Raw genomic sequence first — 18,304 nt, 5'->3', positions numbered from 1 at the left:
TTTTAAATGTAGCCTACTGTTAACATGCACATGGACAGTAAAGGGACTGTTGTCTTAAATTAACCACAATATCACATGAAAACTTGCATAATCACTCATGAGACAAGCCACATTTATGGGACTCACCAAACAGACTTCAACACTTGAAACTTGAAACAACCACAAACTATTCATTTTGAGTATCTGACATCATAAGAAAATTTTTTTATAGGCCTATGCTGCAAAATTAACAGCAATGTAAATAAAAGAGTATGAAAACAAATTAATTATGCACACCCTAGTGCATCCTGGAAAGATTTTTTTTTTTCCAGAAAGATTGCCGTGAGACGCATTGCTTTCTGTTCCTGAAAACTGATAGAAATCACTAGCTCCTAAATTAGGAAGTAAACACAAAAAAACAATCAGCTAAATATTTTAGTATTATTTAATAGATTTTTTTTTTTTTTTTTACAATGTAGTATAATTAAAGTTATTATTAGTTACTTTGACAGTTCTTTCTACTTTTCTAATATGTTTCAGATTATATTGTTTCATATTCACACAGTCAAATGTAAAACTAATATAAACTTAACTGAAGGCTCCATACCATTTTACTTCCAACACCCTTCCTTCTCCCAACATCCAAAATATTTAATGCAATGACTCTTTATTTGGTTTTCCCAACATGTTTTATGTTTTTTTTAAGGAAACGTTTACTTAGGGTGACCATACGTGCCATTTTCCCAGGACGCGTCCTGGCCAGGATTTGTTTTGGCTTTGTTTTCCTGTTTTCTTGCTTGCTGAAGGTAATGATCGAAAGTAGTTTGACCAATAACATGCAGGCATTGTACATAATGGACCAATCATGGCGTGTGAGAAGGTGGGATCTACGGTCAAAGTGATGCAATTACGCGTACATATTAGGTGTTTTCGACTTAAAAGCAGTGCGGCTCAGACCGATCAGTGTTTGACATCAAAGTACCTCGAGAGCGTTTCGAAAGCATAACCGTCTGTATGGTACTTTGATGTCATACACCGATTGGTCTGCACACGCAAACAAAGCCAAAACCTAGATATTTCAGGCAATATAGAAATCCTGGCCAGGACGCGTCCTGGGAAAATGGCACGTATGGTCACCCTAGTTTACTTGAGGTTCAAATGCAGGCCTTGTGTTGACTGGTGAATGAATGAACATGTTTGTATGTTTTATTTTTCTCAGCAGGACATATGACAAGTCTAGTTACTGCATCTGTTTACGATTTACTGTGGCCACAGCTGCCCTTGTGTGTCATGGTGACTCCGGTGATTTGTCTAGTTGTATTCAAGGCAAAACATGACCAGCAGGTTGTAAATAAATCTTTTTAGAGTGGACATACTGTAGTCCCCAAGAGCCTTGAGATTATTTATATGACACAGATATATTACATTAATCACTTATGTTAATCATGTCATTGCGGAGTTCTCAAGAAAAAAAAAGTTGAATCAAATCCACGTAATCAAGGCTAATATTTATGAGTTTTTAAAAAGGCTCTCGAAACACTCAATGCTGATACAACTTACAAAAGGGTTTCTGTCAAAAACTGGTCCTTTTGGCCAAACTAAACACTGAGATGAGCAAACAGAGACAGTTTTGTGTTCTGCTTATTTTGGAATGCAAACAATATGCTTATGTCACATCCCAAAGAGTATCAAGTGAATATGTGCAAATATTATTAAAGTGTGTTTGTTAAATAAGCTTATCAAATAGTTACATTTATGCTCCTAACATTTTGAAGATGTCATTTTAATTTAAGCTTTTTGATGCATATGACTACTTATTATGACAACCGAGCATAATATACCTGTAAATTATTTATGTTTGTTGCATTCCTCATCACTTGTAAGTCACTTTGAAATATTCACTGAAGCCTACCTAAGACGCTATCAGAATCAGAATCAGAATGAGCTTTATTGCCAGGTATGTTTTTACATACGTGGAATTTGTTTTCGTGACAGAAGCTTCCACAGTGTAACAGAATGACAGTGACAGAACAAAAAACACAGATAATAAAAAAAAATAACTTCTTTAACACAGTTACATCTGTACACCACCTCTCATTGATGTAAAAGCATGTCCCGCCGTCGCGTGATTTCCCCGTTGATTCTGCGTCGCGATCCGTTCTGAACAGCTGAAAACCCGGGAGACTCAACGCGCTGTCCGGAATGACGTCTTTCAGCCAGGTTTCCGTGAAACACAGAGCAGCAGAGTTTGAAAAATCCTTATTTGTCCGGGAGAGCAGAAGGAGTCCGTCCATTTTGTTGGGTAGAGAGCGGAGGTTCGCGCCGAATGTCCAGCAATTCGTCTCTGGTGAAACTGTTTGCAGGGATATAACTAAAGACAGGACAAAAACATAAAAACAACTGCGGAGCACGCCACGGAGGCAGCCATCACCGTCGGCGCCATCTTCTCTTCTATATTGTGTATGGACCTCTTTCCACCTGATATTAAGATGCGTTTTCATACACGGTCACCGCTAAAAACAGGTGAAAACGAAGTCTGAAAAGTTTTGTGATTAGATCACTGAAAACACAAACAAAAATGTAAAAAAAAAAAAAAATGAAAAATGCCTACGCTTGTGTAAAAAACAATTAGGAATAATTACAATCATAGAACTAAGTCTAATAAATGATATGCATTCATAATAAGTCATGTAACAGTATTTGAACAAACACACAAAATGCAACATTGTAGGCCTGTTATGATGCCACTTTTTCAGTTAAATCAGTTTTTACCACCTGGAATGGATATAAAGGGGTTTAGAGAACTTTTTCACTTTATAAACTCATTGTTCCAGTTGTCTTTTATTGCACAATATACATCTGCACTACCACAAGCTTGCTTGGAAAATATAGTCACATGCATTGGTCAAAAATACCTAACACAGCAATGACTGTGAAACATAAGAAAATCATAATCAATCCAAGCTGTAGAAGGGTGCTGTGTAGGTGGATGAGTGCTGTGAGATTACAGCTCCCTTTCCACTCCTTCTTCCCATGGAGGTTACAGAAACCGGACAGCTTCTTTTAAGACACACCCAACCTACAGAGATGAGGACGGGCTCTGGAACCCCCCTACGCGTCTTCATATATTTTACACCGTCGTAGCAGAGACTTGCACGTTGCTGTGTGGGTGTATTGTGAATACTGGCAGCCAGTATGTGAACCTTTTTCTGGTCTGGAGTTCTCTGGGGTTCAGGATGAAGTGTTTGCCCTGGACATCTGTGAGAACAAAACAATGCTGGGAAATCTTTATTAACAGCGGTCAAACTCCTTTTGGAATCATCTGTGAAATGTTTCTGTATTTAATTATAGATGTGAACCCACAAAAAAACAGACAAAAAAAAAACAAACTACAGATTGGAGAATTAATTTGTTGCAAGAGGCATGGCCATCTAATCATATGAATCTAAATGCCAAGTTGCACATTTCATTTAAGTTCTTAAGTAAACACATGCAGAATTTTACTATTACTAATGTGGTCTCTCTCTGCACAGGTAACCTGTTGGTAACATGTTGGCTCTGCACATTGTAAATTGCATTGTAAAGATTATTGGTCACATGCTCCATGGGATGGCAGTAAAATGCATTTTTTCTGCAGAAAATCTATACAACCTCAGTGATGACAATAAATAGAGAATTAATAAATGCACACTGAATAATGGTGTATATAGAAAAAGAAGTATAGTGGTCTGGGAGGAAAGCAGGAAAGTGGTTAACAAGAAATGGATAAAAAATTATGAGATATTTTATACTGTCCCAAGGATTTAAAAGTGTAATAAGCGATTTCTGAGAAACGCTGTTGAAAGTGGATTGGACCAAGCACCAAAACACACTTCTAGCCTATCACCAGTAAGGTGGTGTCAACTCATGATGATGGAATTGCCTGGGTTGCATAGCATGTTCATGAATTTGGGGGTGGAGCTATCAAGATAAAGTTGCGATCTTTTTGAGTAGGGGCGTGTTTGTTTTGGTGATTTTAAATATCAACAGCGTTTCTCAGAAATCGCCTACTGCACCTTTAACAATAGTTTAAAATCTGGCCTTAAACATTTTAAGACAAACCTATCTAACCTTCTACTTCTTCTTCTTATTTTATTATATAATAAATCACATGTAATAATATTATTTGTCTATTTGTTGGTTGGATGGGTGGTTTCGAATTAATTTTTTCCCAAAAAACAGCTTCCTAACCCAAAACTATTGTTAGGATCATGTCTCCCAGGGTCACTCAAGGCTCCAGCAATTATCATCATCACCCACTTGCATCAAGATCTCCAAATCACATTCTGTCTGTCAGATGGCTCAGATTGTTTGTATACAAAAGCTGGTTTTGTATACAAACATGCAGAATGAAGTTCTCAGCTGCAACTAACCACCTTAAGTTAAGAAAACCTTTGGTTATAATTTTGAGGGTATTTTCAGTAACACCCTGTTTATGAGTGATCATCGCATCCTGTCGAGCCAAAATCAGAAAAACCATCATAATCACTTATGTTGTTTACAGTGGATGCGCAGTGCTGACAGTAGACTGGTGCCATTTTCTGTTTCTATGATTGTCCCGACAGCAAGACAAGTGAATAAGAAAAGACTTATCATTGCGCTGATCATGTTAATGTTTGCTTTGCTGTTTCCAGACACACTCGGTTCAGCCTCGGTTTCCAGACACACCTTCCCACTTTGGGGTTTGCTGCAGCCGCCTGGAGAACATTACTGTTTAAGACTTTTTACTTTTTAAATTCCTTTGACTTCAAAATTAATTGCACCCATCAAATGAACAATTCTAGTCCTGAAAGAGCATAAGCGAACAATCTGAAAGTCATGCACACTGCCAATACAGATGTGCGGAGGAAGATAAAGTTAGAACGAAAGAAAAAAATGGAAGACAGGAAGAGGGGAGAGGGGGTGCGAGATGAGGAATAGGAGGGTGTGGAAGCTTAAGTGATTAAATGCATTATTCGTTTTGCAATAGTGAAGAGCACAAAATTTCAAAACTGAACTTAAATTTCCCTTATCATGTTATTTCTATCTTGACTAATGAGACTGTTGCATACTGGGCAGCAGAGAAAAGATAATGAGATTGAATCTTTCAATAGTCTCCAAGTGAGATTAAAGAAGACCGCACATCTTTCCTATCCCTCCCTATAATAAATATTGCAGTAAGACATATGTTTTAATTAAACAGTACATTTAAGCAATAGTTTAAATTTTGCAACATCACCCTATCAAAAGGTCAGAAATGTTGATGATTCATATTTAATTTATAAAATCTGAGCATAAAGATTAATCCTGTTTTTATACCGCAAATTTTCATTAAGTTTTGCTTTTTTAATTGATTGTCCTACGTTTTCCCATAAAGCTGTTATGAGTCATTCATAATGATGGTGTCTGGATGGGATATTAATAGATCCTATAGTTTGCGGGCACCCAGGTCTCTCAAACTTGCAATTTGGTCAGCCAACATAAATACCAATTTGGGTGTGTAAAACAACCAGTGAGACTACGAGGCAGAGAGTAAGTTTGTGCCTGGGCTGGGGGCTTGGTTGGAGTAGATTCTTTTGTGCAGATGAAGCCAGGGTGTGGTCACGAAATAAACAGATCCAAAGGGCTGAAAATTAACTTGCTCTCCTCTCATTTTGTGGCAGTGAAAAATCTAATGAGGCACTGTACACACTTCCACCCTGTGTTTATGTAGCTGTTAGGGGAAAATCCTCACAACCCTATTCTAGTTCCAGCCCTCATTTTAGCAGAGCAAACATTCATACTGAAAAAAGAACATAAACGATTTTGAATCCTTAAGTTTTTGCTGCAACCAGATGGATTTCTTCTGGAAAGTAACACTGACCAGAAACCTCTTTTCCTGCTTTCTTTCTAAAATTAACACTATTGCATGTATTACGTTTACGGCTCATAAGCTGCACACTCCATTTACTATTTGATTTTTGAGCCCTTATTTATTTACAAAAATGCTTTAGAGAACTGTTTTGCTGAATTTACTGTAAACACATTAAATAAACTGTCAGTTGTATTGAATCAACTGAGTCAATGTACTGACTGAGAGAGTTGCAGTTGATCCTGTAACCATACTGAAAGGCCTCAAGGTTAACTGTGCATTTCCAATTCATGTCAACTTGGGTGGATGGGGAGGGCAGAGTGGTGCGTTACAGCTGTGAAGAGGTCAATAATTTTGTTATTGAGTCAAAGATTTTCTCCCCACTTTTGCTTTGCCTGTCTGACCAAAAATCAACAGAGAGGGAATGCTGAAGTTCTCTTGCCAGACCCACTTCCTATTACTTGTCTCAACTTCCAACCACAGTCTTTGTAAGCAGTGACACAAATATATAAGACTCCACCGCAATAACTGCAAACAGGCAGACTGATGTATAGTTACAACATACTTTTCGAAAATCTGAAAGACTTTCTGTCTTATACAACAAACTGGGATGCACAGGGACAGTGTCGATGTCCCTTAAGCCAGGCTCACACTACATGATTTTTGGCTGGATTTTGCTGTCGCGGACAGATTTCCAGAGTTTGCGACAAAACCCCCGGATCGCGACCAAATCAGTGCTCGTTGCGGTCGCTGAAGCTTAAGTATGAGCAGTTCAGCAATGTGATCTGAACCTGTCTCGAGCTATCACAGACGCTACAACATTTTCAAACCTGTTTGATATTACATGTGTCCACCACTTCCTATTACTTGTCTCAACTTCCAACCACAGTCTTTGTAAGCAGTGACACAAATATATAAGACTCCACCGCAATAACTGCAAACAGGCAGACTGATGTATAGTTACAACATACTTTTCGAAAATCTGAAAGACTTTCTGTCTTATACAACAAACTGGGATGCACAGGGACAATGTCGATGTCCCTTAAGCCAGGCTCACACTACATGATTTTTGGCTGGATTTTGCTGTCGCGGACAGATTTCCAGAGTTTGCGACCCGGATCGCGACCAAATCGGTGCTCGTTGCGGTCGCTGAAGCTTAAGTATGAGCAGTTCAGCAATGTGATCTGAACCTGTCTCGAGCTATCACAGACGCTACAACATTTTCAAACCTGTTTGATATTATCACCACGTGTCCAGCCATTCACAGCCATTCACAATGCAGATGGTATAAATGGAGAAAGGTCGATCAAATTAAACGTACATTGTCTTCAAGGAAGAACGCAGGTGGTCCTTGGTGAGTTTGGACACATGAACTGGAAAGCAAACTTGTAGAGCTTTGGCAAGAACATGACTGTTTATTTGATGTATCAAGAAATGGCCTATAATCGCTGTAATTTCTCACGAGAATTTATGTGAGAAAATTTTAATTTCGCTGATGGTCAGGAACACCTCTTCACCAAATGTTTTGTAGTGTGTGCACCTCGTCAGCGTTGTGTTGTGTAGTATGCGCGCAGCTATGACAAGACGACGACAGATGAGAAGAAACTTTGTTGTGTAGTGTGAGCAACACAGTGATTCGGCTAGTCTTCCAATCATGTAGTGTGAGCTTGCCATTAGTGATAATAATAACTGAATGAAGAAAATATTCTCTTTGTTTTTCACAAGAACAACCATAAGAAACCACAAGAGAAACGCACATATGCATTTTAGGGAGGGGAAATCTGAGCCAGGCAACTAGCATATGGACAAAGTCAATAAACATTGCCGTATACACAAGAGAGGACAGTGAAATTTTGTCTTCCCACTTTTTTTTTTTTTTACTTCCTCCACTGACCATATTCAGCAAACATTGTTTCATCATCCGAAAAAAGGAGCATATGTTAGACACATGCTGCTTTTATGTGGGCGCACTGAGCCATATTTCAATTTCAGTTACACATCTGTGATACTCGGTGTGGATGTTAACACAATATCATTGGAAAGAGAAATGCGGTAGCTTCTGTCTTTTACACAACATTATGACTTTAAGAACAACATCAGCAACTTTAAAAACAACAGAATGTTGCATACGACTTCATTTTGCTAACATCTAACAGTTGTGGAACTTTGTTGTGTTTTTAACACTCTCATGTGCATCTGTCCTGTTGTAATATTTTGTTTTCCTGTCACTCAATTTTTTTCTCTCTCCCACAAATGGTCCATTCATGTTGTCTAAGCTTCTTGTTAGGAATAGTCTAAGCTTCCTCTTGTGCTTGACTCTTGTGTCGCGGCAGGCTTGGGCTCTCCGTCTGTGGTGGGCTTTGGCATCATGTCCATGCAGCAGGGTGATGGTTGGCTGGGTTCTGGGTCACAGGCTGTGATGGAAACACCGCCATACCCTGCCCAAATACACCAGAAAACTCCTCTGTTCCAGAAGGAGGAGGCGGCAACCTGCTAGTGAGTCCACCTTTCTGTAGTTTAGGTCTGGTATTCTGTAACATGTTGTACAGGATCAAGCACACAATGCAAAAGAAGTCAACAAACTAACAGTCTTCAATAATAAATCCAATGGGAATACTCAGGAGAAACCATGACACAACAACTGAAACATACAAACAATACCAGACAAGGAATTGACTAAAACTGAGGGCTTAAATAGATGATTAACAGAATCAGAACAGGTGAGAACTAATGAGTAACTATGGAAACAAATAAGTGGAGGGAAAATGGGAACAAAGGAAACTGGGGCTGCGTTCCAGTCCGTTTTTTTTATGCCCTTCACTCGCAAACTTCCCTCCGTTGCGTTCACTCGGATGTATGTCCTTGATTACGTTGCACGAGTGCCCACTACAGGCGGAACCCTTGGAATGGGCTGAACTGGAACGTCCTAAGCCCTTGATCACTTAGAATCTGCTATAGAGTTGGTTTATTGTTTACATTTTTCCCCTTACGAATTTGTTTGGTGCAGCATTCTATATGTATATAGGTATGTTTGGGCTGTTATAAATGTTTAAAAAAATAATTTAATCGAGGGGTCGAGGGTCTGTCCATATAAACTTCCCTCGTTTACTTCACGAAGTGGAACGCACTTCAAAATGGCAGCGGGGATTCCTATGAGGGGAAATGCTTAGGGAAGTTCGCTAGTGCGTGTTTAAAAGTGGAGTGGAACGCAGCCTGGGTCAAATTAAACAAAGAACACAGAACTAAACCAAAAAAGAAATAACCCTGACACAACCAGCTTCTTTCCATATTTACTCAACTTTAAAGCAGATTAACATTGCAATTAATGTTAGTCTGTGCTGCTAGATAACACAATACAGTTCATCAGAATACTGTAAAATAAAATGTATTTAAATATTTTTCAGAATTGTTACATACAGCTTTAAGCTCAGTAAGCTCAATTTTTAAATGTAGCAAACATTGTTTATTTCTGATGTACAATAGGAAGTGTTTAGAGCAAGATATTCTTTGCTAGACCACAAAACATCACGCTGTCCACTACGCTATGCATCCACTCTTCTGATGCTCAGTCTTTAGCCTTAACAGCTTAATAGCTGAATAACTTAAAAAAGTTTTCACAGAAAAAACGATCACTTAATAGGTTATCCTATGCAGTCCTTTTGGAAAAATACATGTTGTCATGAAAAATAAGGTCAATAAAATTTTGTCCAAAACATTTTAACATATTACTTTATTATTATTATCATAAAAACATTCCAACAAATCAGGAAATGCTCATCCCAGTATTAAGTTAAGACTAGCTGTGATAGTGCTGATAGATGCAATGATAAACAGGGTTGACATTTTTATTAAGATCTTGCACATACCCTTACGAAAAATAAGTTTATTCAAGTGTGCTATTAGTATACTTCTTTTAAACTAAAAATAGGAAAGTATACTTTTAGTCTACTTTTTATGTACTTCTCAGAAATGGGCTTTATGTACTTCTCAGAAATATACTTAAAATGACATTTAAGTATACTTGACTTATACTCAGAAAAAGTCTAAATATATTTTTGCTATAATTGTGCTCCTAGAATCCGTGTTTTCATTGTTATACGGTAGGGGGCGCTAGTACACATCTTCCGTACAGAATTTCCAAAAAACACAAGTGAAGAAGAAAACGAAACAACAGATGCTTCCACATGTAATCTAACACGATCATCAGACATAAAACAGCATCAAAACTATGTAACATTATGGAATAAAATGTCAACCAATGAAGAGGTAATAATGACTGTCAAGCTTTGGGGTGTTGATCGACTTTATCTACGTTTTGATTATCATTCTGAATCCAATTCATAGTCTTTTTTTCAGCTGTTTATTTAAAATGTTGTTTATTTCTTTTTTTTATTATTTATGAAACTTACCCACATTCAAATGTTTAAAAAAAGAATGCATGATGCTAGAATAAAATGTTTTTATTTACAAGCAGATACCCTGTTCTACGAGTATACTTGCAGTATAAAACTACTAAACTAGTAGTTTACTAAGACTATACTTCAAAGTGTACTAAAAATGCTACTACAAGTATTTAATTAGTAAACTGTATACCTATAAGTTCACTTTTAGTATAGTTGCAGTACAAGCTAAACTAGTTGTGTACTTAAAGTTTACTACTGTTATACTTAAAGTTAAAGTATACTTTTATATACTAGAAAGTGGGCCAATTTAGTCCCAAGGAGTATTGAAATAGCACACTTACAAGTATACTACTAGTACACTGATATGTGTATACTTGCTACATAAAGTATACTTAAAAATATACTTGAACTTTACTTAAGTATACTTAATAAAATAAACTTGAAGTATACTACTTTTTGGTTAGGGTATGCATTTATCACGTGTATGAGGGATCAGAATTGATCATCCTTGAGAACCTGTCAGTGTTGTCTTCACCATCAAACTTCACATGATGTATTCTCTCTGCTTAAAAGTTAGCAAAGTTAGCTAAAAGTTAGATTTAAATTTCTTATTATTGTAATCTCAACTTATTCCACAATAAATTCAGTCTTTAAAAACATCAGCAGTTTGTCTGAGAAAATAAATGTTGGACTTGACTTTGAGTGTTTAGACAAGAAATACATTTTTTGGTTTATCAAACGTTTAATTTGTGTTTGCAAAATAAAGTGATAATGAAATCACTTCCTTGTGTTGAACAGTCATCATGAGAAATATTTCCTCTTTCAACATATGAGAAGTTTATTAAGATCTTGCACATATGCATTTATCACGTGCATGAGGGATCAGATTTGATCATCCTTGAGAACCTGTCAGTGTTATCTTCACCATCAAACTTCACATGATGTATTCTCTCTGCTTAAAAGTTAACAAAGTTAGCTAAACGTTAGATTTAAATATCTTATTATTGTAACCTCAACTTATTCCACAATAAATTCAGTCTTTAAAAACATCAGCAGTTTGTCTGAGAAAATAAATGTTGGACTTGACTTTGAGTGTTCAGACAAGAAATAAACTTTTTGGTTTATCAAAAGTTTAATTTGTGTTTGCAAAATAAAGTGATAATGAAATCACTTCCTTGTGTTGAACAGTCATCATGAGAAATATTTCCTCTTTTAACATATGAGAAGTGTGTGTGTGTGTGTTTATTTGTTTTATAATATGCCACACAATAAAAAGAAATACAAATTTTTAAAACTTGTTTAAAAATATTTTCCCCTGAAGTCTCACATTTCAAACAGTAATCCACCATTCAGTTCTGAAGACAGAGGGGACCATTAAAAAAAAGCAATTACTTTCATCATTACTCCAATGAACTTCTTACCATGGCCTTTGAAGTTCAACAAATAAAAGCAAGTCAGCTGTGACATAAAGAGTGAGGAGAAGAGAACTTGCCAATACTGGATGGGAATGTGTTATATTTAAAAGTTAAGTACATATAATCATGGGGTTTGTGAAATGTACCCTTACATCTGACTATTTTTCTGTCTGCCACTGATAAACACCTTGGCACATGTGTTTTTATAGAATGCCTAACAATCTGCTGCAATTACTTAAAACATGAATTAATAATTGTACATACAAGACGTCATTGTCATGTAAATGTTGTGTTCTCACACAAGTGTTGTTTGATAATGCATTGAGTTAGTGTTCAGTGATGCATCGAGTTTGATTGTGCTGAAAGCATTCTGTCATACCTGACCAATGTATGTACTGGGAGCGCTTGAGTCGGGCACCACAAGCGATTATGACACAGCCGTGTAACTACTGACCGCACACTTTGCAGCTCCACAGAGCGCTCTCTTGCGACGTTTTCTGTTCCGCCAAAGACACCAGCTGCCCCGGTGAGTCTGTGCAACAGTATGTAGCCAACTTGCGGGGATTGGCCAGCACATGCAAGTTCGGTGCGTAGCAGGATGAAATGATTCGCGACCAGTTAAATGAACATACTAACGATGCAAAAGTGCGTGAAACTCTGCTGTTAGAACTGGATGATTTATCACTGTCCCGGGCAATCACGATTGCATTACGAATAGAAAGTGCAGCTGCATGTGCATCGGCTCTGACCAAACAGCAAACAATCGCGGACTGCTCGGCCCCCTCCCCCATGCCACCATCGACGTTACAACCCAGCCAGAACGACACATTGGCAGCAGCAGACTCCTCTGCAGTTATGCTACTGAGGCGCCAGCAGCGGTCTCAGCCACGCCCACAAGCATCACGGCCCTGTGATAACCGTGGATCATCATCTCATCTGTCTAGAGCACAGAACACTTTGCTTCAGTCTGCCTCTCCACTCCAGCTGTGTCAGCTCAAACACCCACTATCATTCACAATGTCTAATCTGGACCAGTCTCATTTAAAGCATGCTCAGTGAGCCTAAATGATGTGTGTATCCCACTGCTTTTGGACACTGGTGCCAGTGTGTCTCTCCTGAATATGCACACATACAGCACTTTTTTCGGAGCACTGCCACTTTCGGCACCCACTGCTTCACTCTGTGGCTATGGCGACTCAAAGATTGACTTAGTGGGTTCCCTTCAAGTGACTGTTGGGTATGGCAACAAGATGGTGCCCAGCTTTACCTTTCATGTTGCCCGTCGCGGGACCAACCTGATGGGTCTGGATTTGTTCTCGGCTCTGGGATTTTCTCTAGTTGACACGAAGGGAGCTGCTATCCTGACTGTCTCCACGCCTTGGCAGCAAAAGTGGCCATCCCTGTTTGAAGGCTTGGGCTGCCTTACTGCTTTTGTCCACCAACCTCTCCGGAACCCTGCCATTAAACCAGTCATCAAACCACTCTGACGCATTCCTTTGGCTCTCCGTGATGGTGTCTCGGCCGAGCTTAAGCAGCTGCTGGACGTTGGCATTATTGAACCAGTGGATGCATCGCCCTGGGTCTCAAACCTGGTGGTAGCTCAGGTAAATCAGGGGCCCTACGGGTGTGTGTTGACCTGCGAGCAGTGAATAAGGCAGTGATCCCGGACAGGTTCCCTCTGCCTACCTCAGAAGAGCTCATTGCTCAGTTCCATGGCTCAACCATGTTTTCTACACTGGATCTCAGACAGGGCTACCAGCAAGTGCTTCTCCACCCCGACAGCAGAAACCTCACAGCCTTTGTGACCCATGCAGGTGTGTTTCGCTACATGCGTATGCCGTTCGGACTCAGCTCCTCCCCCAGCTGTTTCCAAAAAATCATGGTGTCGGTGTTGGCTGGTATACCAGGTGGCCAATTACCTGGATGATGTGGTTATCCATGGGCCCATCCCCGAGAGTCACGATGAACGCCTCAGTCATTTGTCAGAGTCTTTGCAGCCCTAGTTGAACACAAACTAACCCTCAATGCTGAAAAATGTGTTTTCTCTGCAACGGCCATTGAATATGTGGGTGTCTGGCTGTCGGCAGATGGCGTCACACCACTTCAATCAAATGTAGATGCCATACTGCCAATTCCCGAACCCTGCTCAGCTGAGCAGGTCGTCTCCTTTTTGGGCATGACAGGCTACTACCTGAAGTTCCTCCCACATTATTCTGCTACCACTGTCCCACTACGGTGACTGCTGCGTAAGGATGAGCCATGGGTGTGGTCACAGGCATGCTCTAATGCTGTGATTGCGCTCAAGGTGCAGCTCACCACAGCCCCAGTGTTGGCTCACTTTGATATCTCCAGCCCCACCTGGGTGACCTGCGATGCGTCGGCTACCGCCACAGGAGCAGTGCTGCCACAGACACTGGCAATTCCCGAACCCAGCTCAGCTGCGCAGGTCGCCTCCTTTTTGGGCATGATGGGCTACTACCTGAAGTTCCTCCCACATTATTCTGCTACCACTGCCCCACTACGGCGACTGCTGCGTAAGGATGAGCCATGGGTGTGGTCACAGGCATGCTCTGATGCTGTGCATGCGCTCAAGGTGCAGCTCACCACAGCCCCAGTGTTGGCTCACTTTGATATTTCCAGCCCCACCTGGGTGACCTGCGATGCGTCGGCTACAGCCATAGGAGCAGTGCTGTCACAGACCCAGCGGGGCATTGAGAAGCCCATCTCCTTTGTGTCACGGGCCCTCAATCAGACGGAGCAGCGGTACTCAGTGGGGGAACGGGAAGCATTAGCCTGCATCTGGGCCTGCGAGAGGGGCACTTGTATCTCTATGGCCACGCCTTCACTCTAAGGACAGATCACCAGGCCCTGACTGCACTACTTTTCACATCTGGGACAGGCCACAGGCCACTGAGGCTACACCGCTGGTCCGACCGTCTTCGCCAGTATAACTTTGACCTGAAGTTCACCCTGGGCAGAGACAATGTTGTGGCCGATCTACTGTCCCGCTCGGCTCCGCCACACCCCACCACACACTCATACACCGACACGGACCAGGTGGAACGGGACATTGTCCAGATGTAACACATACCCCCTCCAGGTCGTCGTATCGTTACAAGAACTGAAGGAGGCATTGGAAAAGAACCCGGTCCTTTCTCAGCTCCGAGTCGATATTCTGAACGGCTGGCCTCAGGAGGTACCAGAGGGGCTGGCAGCATTTTCCAGAATAAAGCAGGAGCTGTCCTGCTGGAATGACACCTGTGTGGGACGTGGCCTCTGCACAGTCATCCCCAGCACCCTATGTGCACGTGCCTTTGCAATGGCTCATGAGGGCCACCTGGGTATTGTGAAGTTGAAGGAGCGCTGCAGAGACCGGGCCTCAAAAACAAAGGTATTCATCACATCCGCACGGCATACTATCACCCCCAAGCTAATGGTGGTGTCGAACGCTTCCATCAGTCACTGAAAAACAGTCTCAGAGCGCACTTGTTCCAGGGATGGACCTTCTCACGGGCCATCCATCACACACTGCTGCACTACAGGGCCACCCAACACTCTATGACGGGGGTCTCTCCAGCTTTCTTCATGCTTGGCTGTGAGCTCTGCCTTCCCCTCGACAGGCTCAGCCCTGCACTGCCTCAGGGACCTCTACCAAGAGTCAGGGCCTCTGTCACCCAGAAACAGAGAGGTTAAGTAAAAAGAAACGATAAGTTGATGTTACTCGCTGTGTCGGTGTGATCCTTATCAAACGCAACAGTAATGACTCAGAGAGATGGTTTGCAGTTCAACAATAACAAGTTTATTGCAGCATGGCAGGATAAACAGATGCAGGTGAGTAAACAGTACTTTATAAAGTTCAATGGGAAGATGAAACGGTAATGGACATTACTTTCTTTTTAGGTGCGGTGGAGATCATGGACTTCTGGACAGAGGATCGAGCACACACCTTGAGTGGATGTTGGTGAGCCAACACAGGGTTGCATTTGAGGATTGGATTCATCTCTGAGCTAAACTTGGGAACTGGCCTCATATCTAGACTGAATTTGGGAACTGAAGCTTTCCCTGGGCTAAACTTGGGAACTGGAGTCATCTCTGGGCTGAATTTGGGAACTGAAGTCTTCTCTGGGCTAAACTTGGCAACTGGCGTCATCTCTAGACTGAATTCAGAAACTGAAGCTTTCCCTGGGCTAAACTTGGGAACTGGAGTCATCTCTGGGCTGAATTCGGGAACTGAAGCCTTCTCTGGGCTAAACTTGGGAACTGGCATCATCTCTAGACTCTAGACTGAATTCGGGAACTGAAGCTTTCCCTGGGCTAAACTTGGAAACTGGAGTCATCTCTGGGCTGAATTCGGGAACTGAAGCCTTCTCTGGGCTAAACTTGGAAACTGGAGCCATCTCTGGGCTGATCTCTACGGCTGAAACGGGCTCTGGGCTGATCTCTGGGGCTGGAGCTATTGTGTGTGCAGCCCAGACACACACAATAGCTAACAACATTATGAGGCTGCATTCAGGGGTTGAAGCCATCTCTCGACTCTGGTCAGCGGCTAGAGCCATCGCTCGACTCTGTGGAGTGAATTCAGGGCTTTCATTTCTGGAGCAGATTCGGGGCTTTCATTCTCTGGAGCAGAATCTGGAGCTGGAATCAACTCTGGGATGAACTCGGGGACTGGAGTCATTTTAGGGCTGAACTTGGGGATTTCATTCTCTGGAGTGGACTCTGGAGCTGGAGTGGCCTCCACTTCGCCAACTTTGAATGAGGATCCTGCAATCCATAATGCAAAGTTCAGGTATTCTGCTAATGAACAAATGGGATCTCCTTGCGGCATCACAAATTGGATATCCACATCCAACCCAATCCAGAATTCCTCCATCAAAGTGAGGTCACTTCAAATGGCTTGGTGGCAAGTGGCTCTAGACACCTGCCACCCTGGAAGACAAAAACAGTACCTCCTTCAAAAAGTCCACCCTCCTTCATGGGGCACACATTAATGGAGGCTATCTTCATCTTTGGTCTGGTATTCTGTCACGTAATGAGATATGGTTTGCAGTTCAACAATAACAAGTTTATTGCAGCATGGCAGGATAAACAGATGCAGGTGAATAGTACTTTATAAAATCCAATGGGAAGATGAAATGGTAATGGACATTACTTTCTTTGCAAGTGCAGTGAAGATTGTGGACTTCTGGACAGAGGATCGAGCACACCCTGAGTGGATGTTGGTGAGTAAGGAGGCAGGTAGAACACTTGGAAAACACACAATGGGAAGACACGGTGAACAGGAACTTGGAGAATACTGTACATTGGAATATTATCGCTGGAACTTGGAATACAGATAAGCAGTCTTTACTCAAACGAGACCAGACAACTATGAGCCTCAAGGTGTGTGTGATTGCAGAGGGAGTGCAGGTGAGTAGCAGGAGGGATGATGGGAAGTGTAGTGCAGAGGTGACTGAGCTGATGACTGTGACAGTCATTTATTTAAAACAAACAAACAAATAAATAAATAAGGTGTAACACTGAGGCAAACCTCTGTTCAATTTTCTACTGAGACTACAATCAGGAAATATAGAGAGATAAAAAAGGTAGAAAAATATTTTGAAATGTCTAAAAATAATCAAAATTGCACTGTTGCACTTGAGTTGAGCTACATGGTTCTTTGGAGATTAAAAATGTCTTCACATTAAAGTTTCTTAAGAACACCATGCAGGTTTCTTTTTTTAAGAAAATGAAAAACAGTGAAAGAAAATGTTGTTTCTTTGCTTCTGAGAGTGAAAAGCAGTTATAGTATATCACAGGGGTGGCGAACGTCGGTCCTGGAGAGCCGCAGCCCTGCAGAGTTTTGCTTCAACCCTAATCAAACACACCTGAACAAGCTAATCAAGGTCTGAAGGGTTATTAGGAAGCTACAGGCAGGTGAGTTTTAATTAGGGTTGGAGCTGAACTCTGCAGGGCTGCGGCTCTCCAGGACTGGAGTACGCCACCCCTGGTATATCAAAATAAATATGACTCCTCTAATAATAACCACTCTCTGTGTTCCCTAAGTTAAACAATTGTCATTTGCCACATTGTGTTTTGAAAGACTGGTTATTGTGACAAAAATTAGATCACATTTTGAAAAAAGGCATTAATCACAAAATACACATGAAGATGAATGTAAAAGTAAAACAGAAGAAAACTAATTCAGACTGACAATGTCAATGCCATTGAGCTGTCTGTACCATGTGGATTTGACAGTGAAGTGTTTCGCAATATATTGCATCAATTTTTACAATAAACATGATTCCTCTTCAGGAACTCGAGCTGCGTTGGAGAACGCTTTGGGAACGCCCTTCAGCGTGACAGGCTCTGAATCATCTCGCACAGTCAGCTTTCGGGAAAAAAGAGGGGACTGATTGTGCTTTTCCCGCTGTTAAGCACTCCGCTCTCGCCGGGCACTCCGAGGAGTGTGTCCGTGCCTGTGATCTTGCGGTTGGGGTCCCACTGCTGCTGAGGCACGGCGGAGATTGAGATCGTGGGGATTGCACATGATCTGGCGGACGGGTTGGCGACGGCTCTTCCTATCTCCACCCGTGTTCACTAGATCTAGAGCTCGTTCTCGAGGCTTGGAAGCCCGCGCTGCGGTTTCTTCCCCCTCT

Source organism: Sinocyclocheilus rhinocerous, unplaced genomic scaffold (genome assembly GCF_001515625.1).
Source record: "Sinocyclocheilus rhinocerous isolate Xijiao unplaced genomic scaffold, SAMN03320098_v1.1 scaffold241, whole genome shotgun sequence".
Classification (NCBI taxonomy): Eukaryota; Metazoa; Chordata; class Actinopteri; order Cypriniformes; family Cyprinidae; genus Sinocyclocheilus; species Sinocyclocheilus rhinocerous.
This window is presented reverse-complemented; position numbering follows the sequence as displayed.